This window comes from Gallus gallus, chromosome 1 (genome assembly GCF_016699485.2).
Source record: "Gallus gallus isolate bGalGal1 chromosome 1, bGalGal1.mat.broiler.GRCg7b, whole genome shotgun sequence".
NCBI lineage: Eukaryota > Metazoa > Chordata > Aves > Galliformes > Phasianidae > Gallus > Gallus gallus.
The window spans coordinates 13,958,138-13,973,782 of record NC_052532.1 but is presented as its reverse complement, the minus strand read 5'-3'; the positions used below and the strand labels follow the sequence as shown (position 1 = coordinate 13,973,782).

Below are 15,645 nucleotides of genomic sequence, written 5' to 3'. Positions count from 1 at the left end.
CCCTGCCTGTGGCAGGAGGGCTGGAACTTGATGATCCTTAGGGTGCACCTCCAGCCCAAGCTTTGATTCATTCTATCATTCTATGATACTTAGTAGCCCACCTCTGCATGACATTTCACCTTATTTGATAAGAGAAACATAACTAAGAAGCCTGCTAGAACCTACCCTGTAAGGACAAGCACACTAAAGCTCTCATTCAGGTGCAGAGAAGTAAAACTTCTATGAGAAGTTAAAGGTAAGAGGTGATGGTAGCACCAAGCGTATCATGGCAACCTCATGTACTTACCACAAATAGGTAACCAGGATAACCAAACAGGGGAAGAAGGGACAGGGAACAAACCCGCTTTTAACATTCTATTTGTTATATCAGAGTTTGTTCTTTAGTTGTTTTTGCTTGTTTTAAACAATGTCATTGTTGCTTGTGTTTCCTTTCCCATAAATAGGTTTCCATATCCTACCACAGCACGATAGATAACAAGGGAAAACACTTTTCAATTAGGAAAAAAAACACTATAAACTTTTCTAGTAGAATTGAAAAAGTTGCAATACAACATTTTTGAATTAATAAAGGAACATCGGTGAACTTATAAACTAAAGGTATCATTACATTTTTTTTTCCTACATCAGTCAGCATTACATGAATACATGGTCTCTTCGTGTTTCTGTTGGACTGTTTGCATGACTTCAATGGATGCATGAAGAACTTCGATACCATTTTCTACCAATTGTCCCTACCAGTCAACATTTGCCAAATAATGTCTACAAAGTGGAAAAAAAGAATGTAGTCATATTTTAGGTATCTCAAGACGTTGGGATTTCATCAAAGGGTACGACAGGGTCTCTGTTATTACCAGGATGTCTGTAAATGCAGGACAGAATTGTAAGGATGAAAAATCTAATCAGAATCCTGGCTATTTCAAGAGAGGAAACAGCACCAATTTAAGACAAATAATTTAGATTTTATATTGATGCACGCAAATTTACCTCAAAGTCTTGATTGAATGCCACTGCAAAGATTAACACTAATTACCATCTCTGTTTTGTCTGTTCTGCATCTTCACAAGGTCTGTATACAATACACACATAACTAGGGGGAAAAATAAATCATAACTTTCTAACCTAAACTCATGGTCCCACACTCTGTAACTACATGCAAAACATTAAGAAGGATTTCCTGGAGCAAGGTTTAGGTATCAGAATATAGGCAGTGCACACAGTACGACCCTTCTTTGAGTGGCACGTACAAATCTGAGGGAATTAAATTGAAGCTTACTGGAACCAGTGAAATTGCTGAGACAAAGTTACTTATCTGGACAATCAATTTTCTACCCTTTACGGGCCTAGGAACAGCAGGAAGGGTAGAGAAGAGTTATCACATTTACAGATAAAATTCAAACACAAACTACACAGACTAGTTGCATGATAGCCTTGAGTCAAGCCAGATCTTTCCGCTCAACTACCACATGATGCTGATCTGGTTATAACTTTACGTCAATTTGAATGTAAAAGCAAAATAACTATATTCATATACCATTAAACCTAATAACTCCAGCTTCTGCTCCCAAGAGAAAATTCATCTTACTATCTGTTCATCTTGGCTCCACACACAGTCGTACAGGATCAATCTGAACCTAACTACAGGTTTTCACAGCAATGGGGTTCTTGTAAACAAGACACAGAGACTGACAAGACAGTATTACTTTCATACCTCTAGTGACTAGTACTGACATCGGTGTCATTTGTTTACAGAAGACATCTCAGGTTAACAGAGACATGATCAAGAAATATTATTGTTTGATTTTTTTTTTAACCACATCAGGAAAAATAATCTGTATGGTATGCTGGTGCCTGCCTTCCCCTCAAAAATATTTTCTTTATAAGCGGAGGTGGATAAAAGCATTTTTGAAATGTTGGTACTCAATGTAACACTCAGAAACTCAGTTAAGTATCTTAAAATTGAGCCTACCGAACGTACTGCAAAAAGGCAAGTAGAAAGCACCAGAATTTAGAGGATAAGCATTCTGAAAAGTCTCCTATACATAAGTTATTATGAGTTTATTCAGTATGCAATTTGAACATTTTCCTCCCCCCTCAAGCCCAATTACATCATATGCTCATACGTGTTTTGCAATCATTAGCAAAAGCAATTCTTGTCATGCCTGCCTTCAGATTTACAGGCCAACAATTTAACCTGCAGTCATGGGAACCACCCTTCTCACTAAGAAGCCCACAAGAACATATCTAGAAAATGTCAATATACTATATACCTATGCTTCAACGTAATCTATATAGGAGAAATTTCTGAGTAACAATGCACCTATCATTAAAGTGTGTCACAGCCCACAAATTCAGTGTGGAAAACTTCTGTCCTGAACCGTCACACAGCCAACAGCTCAAAAACTTGAGTATCCCTCCCTGCTTCCCTGTCTGCAATCCACTTTTTAAAAATCCATTTTCTAATTGCAGGCATGGGGTGTGTTACATGGAAAAAACAAAACACTAAGAAAAGTTCATTAAAACAATTCCACGTTTTCCTGAATTTCAGCTTTTTATCATTGTTCTGAGCACTCTGACATTTTAATGGAATATGCTAGGTATGATTCAAATATATAACGAGAGTTAACTATAGCATGTGTACACATATATATATACACACATATAAACACATATGCATCTACACACACATACAGAGTAATCTGTAAGAAACACATGCAGCAGATTTATATACACAGATTAAATACAACCTATCAAATTAATTGGAATATTTATTTATTGCTGACTGCTTCCAAGGAGATAACACATCTTTATCCAGACCAAGAAGCAGAATAAATGAATAAATGACTAATCTTGCTCACAAGGAAGTTTCCCCCCCAACAAGCTTCACCATAGTACAGATTTTGCTAAGAGATTAGGAGGGATATCCAACTCCCAGGCATTCCATCACTGAAGCTGCAGTCAGAAGCAGTCATGCTCAGAAACTATGACTTCAAATTCAGACAAATGCTGACTGCTGCTCTCCATGGTAACCTGACAGAAAAGTTAGTCTATTTTAAATTTAGAATGAGACAAAAGAGGGTAAAAGATAGAAAAACCAAACAAAAAAAACCCCAGTAAGACACAGTAGGCACACTCAGATACAGTATAAACAACAGGGTACCATTAATGACCAACTCCTGTATACCACACAGGAGAAATGATTTGTTCTAGAATAATCTGATTTCCCATGCACTTGTAGTCTGTATCAAAACATTCTTGCAAGACCTCGTGCTCTCTCTATCTCATAGCAGTGTCCTCTTCCTTATCTTCCTCATCACAATGTGAGCTAGTCCTGGCCTTACCACAAGCCCCTCAGTTCCCTCCTGTGCCAGCCACACTGACCTACACACTGTCAGCAGTCAGGTCCACCTCAGCTCCTTCTCACATGTTGTCATGTAGCAAAAAACCAAAACATCCAAAAAAGGACCTCTGCGGTTAGTTTGGAGTTATACATATGACAGCTGCCAGCACACAGAACAAGTAATGGCCAATTATGCTGCTTTTCCTTGACTCCCCCAGGACAATGCTCACAGCTGTCCCTTCCCATTCCCTTCAGGATTTTCACTCAGTTTCAACAGTGATAAGTTACTAAGTGTATGAAATTGTATTTTAACGCTAGTCATCATTAAACCAACTTATTAAAGAATCAAGGCTGTTACAGTCAAACTACTAAAGGGTAAGGCTGCTCCGCCCACTTGGCTTTTAATCCAGCTCCCAAAACAGTCAAAGCATATTTATGAATATTATGATAGAACAAATGTAAAACTTTACACTCAAAGACCTTAGTCTTGTTTAGAATGACAAGCCAACTTCATAAACCGATCTTGGTTTTGGGATAGAGAACAAAGAAAACTGCCACCTCCACTGGATTCAAAATTCATGTAACAAAAACTTGGTTCTCCATCACTGAAGTATCAGTTCTACAGTATGCACATCATTACTTGCATTACATCAATTCTAGTCAGCGAAAATAAGGCTGTACTTTACAAACTCAGCATGAGTCCAAAAGCAGTCTGTCAGTCAAAGCTTCTGCCATATAACAAACCAGCTTCCAAGGGTTCTAGGCTCTCCCCCCACCTTCACCATCCCATTCAAGAGCGCTGTTCTTGTATATTCTTATAGAAGTGACAGTACTTATGCCAGTCCATTAAAACATATGTAAGACTTCCCCTTACCTCTTCTCTCTCTTCACTCCTTCTTTTCGTCTCTCAGTGGAAGTTAAACAAAATATGGGACTAGGAAGAGAAAAAGAATGAGTGGTAGAGGGGAAACAAAGGCAAATGCAGTTACAGAAAGAGTAAGAACTAATTTACTGAAATCTACGAAAGCAACTGCAATCAGAGGCATACAGAAAATAGCATGCTTGTAGACTTGTTCTTACATTTACAGAAAACCAATCCCCCAAATTAAAAATTAACTGCCAATCATCCAGTCTGCCTACTTACGTTCACTAAAAACTTGCCATACTTCTTAAAGTAAACCAGGCACAAAAAGGTCCACCCACTTTAGCATTAACAATTATTTGAAGAGGAGAATCAAGAAATTAAAATATACAAGTGCAGTGTATGAAGGAACTTGAGAAGACTACTTTTTGATAACAATATTGCTTATTGCCTTGGGAACCATACAGCAGCTTCAGCCATGCAACAGTCATATGTTGCGCTGTATCACCACAAGATATAAAAATCAAATATTAAGAAAACTAATAAATCAATTTCCCTGTTAAAATATCTCAGTTTTAAGTCATTATTTGCATCAGCTGTCTCCCTGCAAGCACTTTGCTCCATCTAATGTAAACTGGAAAATAACTGTTGATTAAACATGCAGGCTTTTTTTTTTTTTTTTTTTTTAAGTTACATGAGGATTCCTTGAGAAAGAAAACCACTTAAGTCTGTTCCCAGAAGTTATTCTTCATCATTTCCAAGTATAAAGTGTTTCTGCAAGTATGTACAGTCAATTTACCACACGCGTTCCCTGTCGGCAGTGTCTGTAAGGGCAACTAAACGTAACCATACAGATAAGGGCAGGTCAGCCCCTGGGAGGACTGAACTGTAAGGGCCACTATTTCTCACAAGAAAGAAGTCAGGCTTCTGGAGGGAGAGGGAACGTGAGGCTACAAATACATACACACAACAGTTAGTGGCTTAATCTTGGCATTTTGCTGGCTTCACAGCAGCAAGTAAAATAATTCATTTACGTTTCTCTGCTGCACAATAAGATTTGGAGGCCTACTGTAATTGTTAGATATCCACTATAGAATAAGTAAACTGTTAACAGTTTTTCAAAGTCTGACATTTCAGCCAAACTAATCACTATTTTGTTTTCACTGAGGTAGATTACAGAAAGAATAACAAAAAACAGTTCCTCTGCCTTATCGGTGACATTTGACTCACATGAACAGCACAACAGCGCTTCCATTTTTAATTCTGCAAATAGTTTATAGACATTCAACTGCCTGCTGCACTTGTGCCCAGGAACCTCAGCATAGGCCAGGCAAAGTAGCACTCTTCCAAACAAACCTTAATTCTTTCCAGTAGATAAAAAACCCTTTTTACACAATTTTAACCACAAGTCAACCTGGACTGTATTTCTTGGCACAAACCTGGTAATATTTTGATGTTCTTTACTAAGGTTTTGGGAGGGAGATGGCAAGGGAACAGAGAGGGAGGGGGGGGAAGTGGGGAAATGACTACATCATGTTCAAGGACAGCCACAAAAAACACCAAAGTTTAACATCAAAAATGAATAAAACCCAGTTCATTTTCAATTGCAAACACCTTGCAAAAGTATACTGACTGATTTGTGTTCAGCAGTTTAAAGATTCCACATTTGTACCCTCATAGATTTGTTTTCAAATAAGAGCTCAGTTTGTATTTTAATTGCAGCAACAAAGATAAGAAATACATAATCTCGGAATAAACACAGCAAAGAGATTCTGCCCAGCAATGGAAGCACAGAATACAGCTTTCACCTCTGAACACTACTGCCATATAGAGGAAAAAAGAAGATGCAGAGCTTCTTTTAATTGCTTCCAGGGAAGAGAATGTAAGTGACTGTAAAGAAGGAGAGAGCAGAGAACAGATGTCTGAATATCATGTATGTTTTTTTCTTTGTCTTTAAAGAATGATAGTAACATAATTTTTGGTAATGAGTATTAAGATTCTCATCAAGCCTTCCTACTCTGCTAAAAAACAAACAACAAAACCAACCAACCAACTTACTGCTTCGGTGAGACATCTGAAGGACTAACTTATCCTCACAGACAGGAAGATAGCTATTTTAATTTTTAAATCAATTCTGTATAAAATTAGTAGTAATTCCTTCACAGTTCTACAACACCTTCAGAAACCGAATGAGGTGTAATCTCAAACTTTCCCCCCAAAAACTTTAAATAAACTGTTATAATTCTCAAGCCTTCAGTTTCAGTTTAAGTAGTAATACCAAAAACATACTTCATTCAAGAAAGTTTCTTTAAACCAACAGTTAAGAGAGGATTAACTGTCTAGACTTGGAATATCAGCTGTCTTGTGATACTGAAACACAGTTCCATTATAACCATACTAATGAGGAGTTTGCGTCTTTGTCTACTCAAGGCAAAATAAGAGCATCACCTTCTGTGAAAGGAAAAAAAAAAACCAACAAACTATCTATAGACACAGTCCAATTAGAGCAGTTAAGAAATAATGAACACTGAATCAATTTAAATACTCAGAACTCTTCCAGTTAAAAGATCCAAACCTATATCCCATATACGCCTTTAATTCTCATTCTGGGAACAGAGGATGGTCCTTTAACCATTTTCCATATCATCTATTTGTAAAAAAATCAACAGTGCACAAGAGATTATAGGTCCTTCTTTAAAGCTGCAATCTAAACTACAATAACGTCATTAAAATCTACTCATGTAATACCCTCTTTGAACCTGACAGTATTTCTTTCAAAGATAAAGATATGAAAGTGAATGATTACCTAGATTATGGTGGCATAAAACAATACACAGAATGTGGCTAGAGATGAGAATAAACTTCTTAAAAATCTTATCTGAACCTGAAATGTTACATTTCAATCCAATACATCTTTCAAAAACTGTTAACCTAAAACTAGAATCTCTCTTATTTTGGCATTCAATCCTAGGCCTGATTTGCCAAACTGCTCGTCCCTTGCAAGCCTCATATAAGTTTTACAGCACTGCATGTTAATCTAAGCTGTGTATAAACTATCACATGAAAGGAGAGAGAGCACTCCTACAATAAAATATGCAAAACTACAACATTTCACTTGCACAGGATGCAATCTGCATGCTGCTGCCATTATCTTTCATTTGTGCTTTTGAAGCAAACAACTTCAGTGGACACCAATTTACCACAGGTCTTACAAATATTTTACTTTATGAAAAAATTAACAGAGAAAACATTCAAGTCAGATGTTAAAAAATACACTTTGTGCAACAAAACTCTCTTCAAAGGCTTACAGGCAGCCTCAATTACTACAATCTTCTAACAACCTACAGAGCTTAAAATCCTGCCAGTTTCATTAACACATTAAGATTCGCAAAAGGAAGTAAAAATAATCTCAGTATCTGCTAGCAAATATATGAAACCTTGACAAGGTTTCTCTTAAATAAGCTCTTTGTTATGCCTTAAAGGTAACAACCGTTTTGTCTTTGAACTCGATTATAGCAGGTTTTTTTTGTAGGTCACAAGCAGAATTTTGGATCCTGAAAGAGATTAGGTCAACTTTTAAGGGTGAAGTTCTTTTTAGTAAGCAGATGACTGTATGCAACATTCACCATGCACCCTTAAAAAGCTCTAGTTCACAATTAACATTGCAAATAATCCTTAACTTGAAAGAATAAGGAACAAAAAGTGTTTTTCTTTCCTTCCTTCACCCACATTCTACATGTGCTGAAGCAAGTAAGGCATCTCAGTTAAAAAAAAAAAAAAGCCTTATTTCATTCTTAGCAATAAATCTAAACTACTGTTTGCAGAGTGGAAACATGGGAACACAGTACCTGCTCCAGAAACACTGTCCAACAAAATTTGCTTTTGAGAGGAATTCACAAATGACCGTTTGTATGGAAGTCACAAGACCAGCAGCATAGCTGGACTTGCTTAGGATCACTCCGGAACTCTGAATCGGCTTTTATTTTATATCCACATCACTCGACTCAATTTCGTTACATTTTTATATGAAAATGGCAGAATACTTCCATTACACCTTCATTTATATTCATCTATTTAGAGCAATGGCATGATTCAATGGTTATATACATCGATCCTTAGCTAAATCCCACAAGCAGCCTTACTAAAATTAAGATCGTTCTTAAATCAAACCGGAATCGGCCTTCAACTGTACAGCCTCCATCCAGCATGACGCCCATTACTGTACTTCAGCAGAATTATTAACCCAGTTGTGTGCACTGAAACCTAACCAGAGATTTGAGGTAATGGAACTCCAAATAGTAATCTGAATTTTCGTACTAAAAGCAACTTCCCCTAAGTGCAGCTTCAAAAGCCAGTATTTTTTCCTCTTTGAAGCTTCTGAAATGGCAAAAAAGCTTACCCCGAATGCATAAAATTATGACAGTTGAGCAGATTTTTCCTGCAGATAGGAAAAACCCAAAGACAGTTGTAAAACCACTTGTGTGACCTCTGGATTATTTTAACGCATTAAAATTGCAATTGTAACAGAACATCTGCAAATCAGAAATCTCTTTCAAAAAATTCAGGTTGCAAACCTTCTCTTTCCAGAACTTTTGTTAGTTGGCGCTGGGGAAATATTTTTGATGAACAAATCAACACCAACGAAGTTCCAAAATAAAGCTGGAATTTCCTTTCTAATGTCTCCTTAAACAGGTCTGTTTTCAGATCGCAGATCTGTTTTGCAAATGGAGAAACTGAGTCACAAAGACAAAGTGACTCACTGTAACATATACAGGAAAATTGGAAGACCTCAAAATTCCCAAAAAGGCCTTAATGTATAAAAACTGTAATCCACAGCAATTGTGTTCAGGTATTCCAGTTTCTGAATTTCATTTTTCCCCCCAACAGTACTTTCTGTAGACTGTACAGAATGGTTTCTTTTAACGTTAATCTGGAATTGGACATCTGCCCGAGAACATGACTGAGGCCATGAAACAGCGGTGCAGCCCTCCAAGTTGTAGTGTTAAAAAAAGTAATCAAGAGCACACCTCGAAAGAGGAAATAAAAAAGGCAAATGTTTTTTCAAGAGGCTGGCACCTACAACTCTTCAGAACCATATCCGTGTCCTTTTTAATAAGCAAAGAGTAAGATGTAATTTAATATAAATAAATAAATACAATTTGTATAACATGAGGAAGGTATCATTGGGAGCACGCATTGTTGGCCCATTAACACCTCACTTGGTCGTTGAAATCACACAGCTTTTGGCCTCAAAGCACACGGAAAGGCAAGCGTTAACACCACCATAAGTCTTCCCACCTTAACATTCAACTTCAGGTGTATCTTCAACCACGCATCTGTGCCATGATATATATGACTAGTAGCTACATTAAAATCCTTCAGAGACTGAAGACAATTTTGCCATTTCAGTACTTCACTTCTGATTGTTTCAATCCAGAAGCTTCTAAAGCTATACTGGAATACAAACTCACATTTCATCAAACCAAGGGCAATATTAAAGACAAGCACACAAAAACAAAAGTGACAAACGTGCATCTTTTGTGTTGTTGCCGGTTGAACGTATACCTTGTAGTCCTTATAGTTTGTATTAAAGCACACCACACCAACCACCAAATCCTTGTGACTTCCCTTCCCCCCACCCAAACATATTTATAGTGGTGATACTAAAAGGTTCATATTTCATTTTGAAAAAAATTAAGAGGTTAGGAATTGCACTTTCACTCAGTATTTGTATGCGTATTCTCATACACATGTTTTATACAGGAATATACAAATTAAAGAAAAAGCCTAATATTAAGATTGCATGGTCGCAGGAGAAATTCTACGCCTTAATAGAGTAACAGGTTATAATCCTGCACACATTATTTCCCCAAGTATTAAGTTCTTTCAGCTTTCCCAAATCATGAAGGCAGGGGATTACCACCCCAACGTCCAGCAAAGGTATTTCCTGGAAGGTGAACATGACGTTCACAAATGTGATTCCACCTAGAATTTGGCTGACTGAATTAGTTATCTGGATTTCCTTAAGTTGGAAAATATTACTGCTTTTAGGTTGGTGAGAGGATGGACAGATACACGATACCTATTGCAAAGGCAGGAGCTTTTCCAAATTACTACACCGGCAGACGTACCACCTTACAGCAACCCATACACACCCCTCAGAGAAGCACTCCTGCCTCCTTCCACCCCCCGCTTCCCCGACAAGAGTGGTCTCGTTCACTTGCCTTTCACACACATAACCAATAAAATTAATCAGCTGGAACACAGCATTTTTAAATTGAAGTAAAGTCAAGAGATGTTTTGTGCGTTATTTGAAGGGAACAGTCTTTTCATTTTAACAGAGTAAGGCTGTAATACGCCGCAGACAAACGCGCTGCATGGGGTGTGGAGGACCCGAGCTGATTAGATTACCACAACATCAGCCTGAGGCCGCCATTTTTAGAATCTCTAAAGGACAAAAGAGGGAAATTAAAAAATTTACTCCACATTTTTTGAAAAGTAACTTTAAAAGTATGGTCATTGTAATCAATTAATTATGCATTTTAGCTACGACCGTGGATAAATCTCTCTTTTCTCCAAGCAAAGCCCTCAATAACTGCAACGTTTCATTATTATGCCTTCAATATAACGTAAATAAATAGATTAAAACATTCCTGAACCTAGCTGCAGCACTGAGCCCCTGCCCTCAAGCGACACCATGTTAGGGACCTCTGGGCTCCTGGCCACCGCGCGTCCCTAATGGTCGAGTATGGGGGGAATACAGGACCCTTATAATCAGACTATATTACGTTTCTCTACCCTATTAAGGACTGTACAGTGAACCGTTTGTTTCCCCTCCCCTATGTCTGTAGGGATAGGGGCTGCTCCGCCACTATTTATTTCCTTATGACTAAAATCCGCCAGCCTAGGAAGGCGAACGCTGGCTACAGGCACTGAAGCAAGAAAGGGATGCGCCAATATCACTACTCACAACCCCGAGAAAGGGGGTGGGGAGAACGATCCCCTTTTAAATTGGCACAGAAACTCCTGAGGACAGCTTCCCTGCACCAGGTTACCCAGGAGCAGAGATAAGAGCGGGGGGCAGAGGGGAGGCGGGGGTGTGGAAGGCAGGGAGATTAGGCCTACAACGACCATTTTAGTGTCACAAAGCACAAACATACAGGATGGAGGAAGAGGAGAGATCTCCCTGAGCTTCATACAACTCGATACGCAGTCCCAATAACACACAAACCCCTTCTTAAAATCCACCCGCCCGAAGAAGGTCTGTTTTCACGTAACAGCCTCTCCCGGCTCTTTTTCCAGGCATAATGCATAAATCTGGCAGAACTGCCAAAAAAATCTCCTCAGCTCCTCCAGCTACAGTAACCCGCCATATTCACAAGCTATAGCGACAGTCTGCCATTTTTTAGCCAAACCCCACAAAAGGAAAAACGAACGCAAGGCAACTCCAGCAGAACCTAAGCCCATTCCAAGGGCAGGCAGCCCCAGTCAGTGGGGCAGAGAGCCGTCCCTACGGCATTCACCCCCTGCTCCCAGCCCCCTCCCCCAGCACCCAGCAGAACGCGGTGGCAACGAGCACGGACTCACCTGGAATGGTGACAGGCCCACAGCAGCACCCCTCAGCCGGGCCCCCTCCTATCCCAGCCCGCTGCAGCCGCCCTACTGCGGAGAGCCCTACCCTGGGCAGGACCGACCCTCAGCACTCTGCTAAAAGAAAGAAAAGAACGGGGAGATCCCTCCTCCCCCAGCACCAGCTGAGTGCGCAGCGCCCGGCGGGGTCCGGCTGAGAAGCGCCTCTGCCTCGGGACCTGTGTACAAACCCCGCTGCCGCCCCTGCTCCCGTGTCTCCCTCCTTTCAGCCTCCTACGCTCCCTTCTATGTCACTGCCTCTCTCTGGGAAAATGGCGTCCGCACTCCCCTCCCTCCCCCTGCACGGGGCTCACCCGCCCCGCCTGGCAGGGGCAGGGTTACCAAGGCGAAGCCAAACAGCCGCCATTTTGCTTGTGGGCTGGAGCGCGGGCCGTGCCCGCCGAGCGCTCAGTGTCCATTTTACAAAAGCTCTTTGCGCCTTAGAAGCGAGCGGCGGGGGCCTGGGAGCGGCTGGGGGCTGACGGGGGCGCGTGGGGTGGGGGGGAACGGCGAGAGGGGTCCGGCGCGCGGCCCCGAACACCGGCGGGAGGATTGACTCAGAGGCGCGTTCTCTGGGGCACCGAACTCGGCCGCTCCCCCCACCCCAGCATCCTGCTGGCGGCCGGCATTACTCTCAGCTACGTCCGCTCGTCGCTAATCTCAAAGAGAGGGGTAAATTTTCCTCACGGAGCGCACGAAGAACCGCATGGAGGAGGAGCGGGGGGGGAGTGGGAGGTTTGAGCGGGCCCGCGTCAGGGCTGTGCGGGGCTCCGAGCGACTGCCAGGGGCTGAGGTGACAACGCTCTTTTCCTCAGAGCGTTCGGGAACTGCGCTCCTTCCCCTCAGCGCCGATCCCCGTTCTCCTCCAGGGAACGGCGCGGGGGAATGGTTCGGCTTTGTGCGGACCGGGCGGGCCGCTCGGCGCTGCCGCTCCCCCCACCACGTCCCCTCCCCGCTCTGCCCGGCCTCAGCCCCTCCGGCGCAGTGAGGGAGGGGAGGCGGCGGCTGGGGTTTCATTCGACGCCCACCAGGGGCTGAGCGAGCCTCCTTCAGTGCGCAAACGCGGGGCACCGGATAAAAGCGGGGCTGGCAGCCGCAGCCCTGCCTCGATGGAGCCGCCACATGCGGGTGACTGGAGAAGCCACTAGCGGCCGCGCCGTAGCCTAAGCGTCCCCCCGCCCCTCGGGCAGAGCTTGGGGCTCTAACGGGTGCTCTGCGGCAGGAGGGAGCCGAGGTGAAGGGATCCGCTCGGACGCAGCGGAGGCGGCTATGGCGGGGCAGTGAGCCTGAGGGAGGAGGGGGGCGATTAAACGTCTTGTGACATGGCGGAGTCTATGGGTATTTTTTCCTGTCTAACTCTCCTGTGCGTGTGTCTCTTGTTTCTCTCTCTCTTTCTCTCTCTCTCTCCTCAGGGTGCTTGGCCGGGGCTGCTCGCTCGGGTTCTCCCTGTTGTTGCGCGAAATGGCGGCCGGCGGCTCGGTGGGTTTGGTCGTCGGTTTTTTTGTGTAGGTTTTTTTTTTTTTTTTCTCCTTCCCCTCCTCTTCCCCTCCCCCAATCGAGCCTCGGCTGCGGCTCCGCAGCGAACCGCGGCGGTGACTGAGACGGGAGGGGGGGGGGGCGGGCTCTGCGCGCATCCAATCGGCGGCTCCGCCGGGTGGCACGGCGCGCCCCCATTGGCTGACGCTGACATCATCCTGCAGCAGGGGCCGCCGCAGCCGGGCAGGGTCGGCGCTGCCGGGGGAGGTTGGTGCAAAGGGAGAAAACGGGCGCCATGATCCCAGCGCGAGGGAGGACGGCGCGGGCGGGGGATCCCCGGCGAAAAGGAAAGCGGGAAACAGGCCTCGGCTTCTCTTTCTTTAGCGGGGCCGGGAGGAGAGGAGCGGGGGAAGAGAGAGAGAGAGCGAGCGAGAGAGAGAGGAGCGGCCTGCGCCTGCTTTTGTAACTGCGTCAGTCCAAGATGGCGCAGGGTCTCCCTGGAGAGGGAAGGGAGCCGCACGTCCGCCGGAGGTCATGTGACCGCGCTGCATTCCTGTGGGCTTTGGCTGCCGCCCAACGCGGCTGAGGCGGCGGCGGCGGCGCTCGGGAGAGTCCGTGCTTCCCCTCCCCCAGCGCTGCCGTTGCCGCGTCGCTTCCCCTTCCCTTCCCCCCCGTAACCCCGCGCGTGAGGGCGTAGCCGCCGCCGAGGAAGGTTCTCGTTGCTCTCCCTCTTCCCCGCCCCTCTCCCGGGTGTAGCTGCGCTCGGGGGAGGCCCTCCATCCGCCCTCCGCTGCCGTAGCGCCCTCCTCGGCCTCCCCTCCCCGATGTAAGTCAGGCTCCGAGTAACCGACCGGGCTCCGAGCCCCTACACAGGGTTCTGGGCCCTGTGAAGTGACCTCATTACAGTTGTGCGGCGTTGTGGCGGAGCGTGTGGCACTGGGGGGGGGCTGAGGGAAGGGCCGGAGCCTGCTCACATCTCTGCTCTGTGGGAACGGCGCTGCTGGGTGGGAAAGGCAGTGCCAGTGTTCTTTGTGTGCTGGTGGATCCTGACGGAGGAGCAGTGTGGCATGCGTTACTGTTAGGCCGAAGAGGGCCTGCACTGTTAGCACAGGGATTTAGATGCGTGTGCAGGGAAAACGGACCTGTGTCATGCAGGTACTGTGAGTGTCCCTTGTCTTGCTGCAGGAGGGTTGCTGGAGAAGGATCTGGTAGCACGAGTCTGGCCTGGGATTTCTGTAGCCTTAAAATATATTTTCTGGCTCTGTATTTTATCTCAGGATTCGGGGGGGGAGGGGAGGGTGAAAAATGTATGTTTTCCAATTCTAACACGTTTTTCTTCTCAAGGAGTGCGGCACATTGTACTGTTTGGGTGGGGTGCTCATGCGTTCAGAGCAGTTTGGTGCTGGTTCCCATATCTCTTTTTCATATGGTACAACGTAACGTGAGCCTCTGCACCTGACCCAGAAAGCAAACTTAACAGCTAAAATTGCTGAGGCGAATGATGGTGATCTGTTAAATTTAGAAATGTTTGGCAGCGCGTTTCCAGTCTTAATACGTTCACAGGTGTGGTTTGTTTCTTTTCTGTGCAGTGGCAACCTGGTGGGGCATGAAGCTTGAATTTCTGGTGGATGCGTTATGTTAAAACGACTGGAATGGAAGTTATTGAGTATGTGACTAATGTAGAAGAATCCTGTATAATAGACACTACTTAATGTGTTACATAAGTAACGTGAGGTGGAGCCTGGTTGCATAAGAAACAGCTGGGAATGGGGGAGCTGCTGTACGCAGTCCGTATTAGCTGCAATTAGAGCCTGCAGGTTATGTGTGCTGGGGAGGGGAGCAGTGGGCTTGGACATCTGATAGTGCTACATTTTTCCTTTGTACCAGGAAAGAAATAGAGAGAGTAATAAAGGATGACAGTGCAAAGCTTTTTGAAGTTTGGAATCTCATCTGAGCTTAACTTCTGTGATGTATGCTGCTTCCTGAAAGAAACCCCCCTTTTTTTGCATGTCAGATGGTGGCTGTCAGCTGAGCCTTGCAGCAGCCAGTTCTGTGCAGGGTACTGCAAAGAGCAGGATTCTTGATCCTAGAGGTTGTTAACGCTGTTCAGAAAAACGAAGCAGTGGAAGTAGTGTTAGGAGGAGGCCGTTGGTTTGTTGACCCAACATGTAAGTGACTGGATTATTGTTTCTTCCTGTATAGACATACTATAGCACAAGGTAAATAATCCCTTTGTAATAGAATCTTCTAGAGAAGCTTCTAGAGCGCAGCAATTCTTACGAGATAGAACAGATTTTATTTGGGACCTGACATGAATATTTCCTGGCTATGTACTTAGTGG

The 15,645-nt window shown here is 43.9% G+C and overlaps 1 protein-coding gene and 1 long non-coding RNA gene across 5 annotated transcripts in view; one reads left to right on the top strand and one right to left on the bottom strand.

The window, feature by feature from the left end:
- KMT2E (lysine methyltransferase 2E) overlaps positions 1-12,094 on the bottom strand; it is a 52,803-nt gene extending 40,709 nt beyond the window's left edge. For 2 of the 4 annotated variants that reach the window (XM_046901954.1, XM_025153560.3), the window contains exons 1-2: positions 11,787-12,094; positions 4,212-4,271 (exon numbers count right to left, since the gene is read on the bottom strand). The gene's annotated coding sequence lies outside the window, so the exon portion shown is untranslated. The remainder of the gene's footprint in view (positions 1-4,211; positions 4,272-11,786) is intronic. The other 2 variants (XM_040656620.2, XM_025153566.3) reach the window with 1 other exon arrangement.
- An 837-nt stretch (positions 12,095-12,931) lies between these two features.
- LOC107051628 overlaps positions 12,932-15,645 on the top strand; it is a 41,251-nt gene continuing 38,537 nt past the window's right edge. The window contains exon 1 of the long non-coding RNA XR_006931714.1: positions 12,932-14,130. This is a non-coding gene — a long non-coding RNA (uncharacterized LOC107051628). The remainder of the gene's footprint in view (positions 14,131-15,645) is intronic.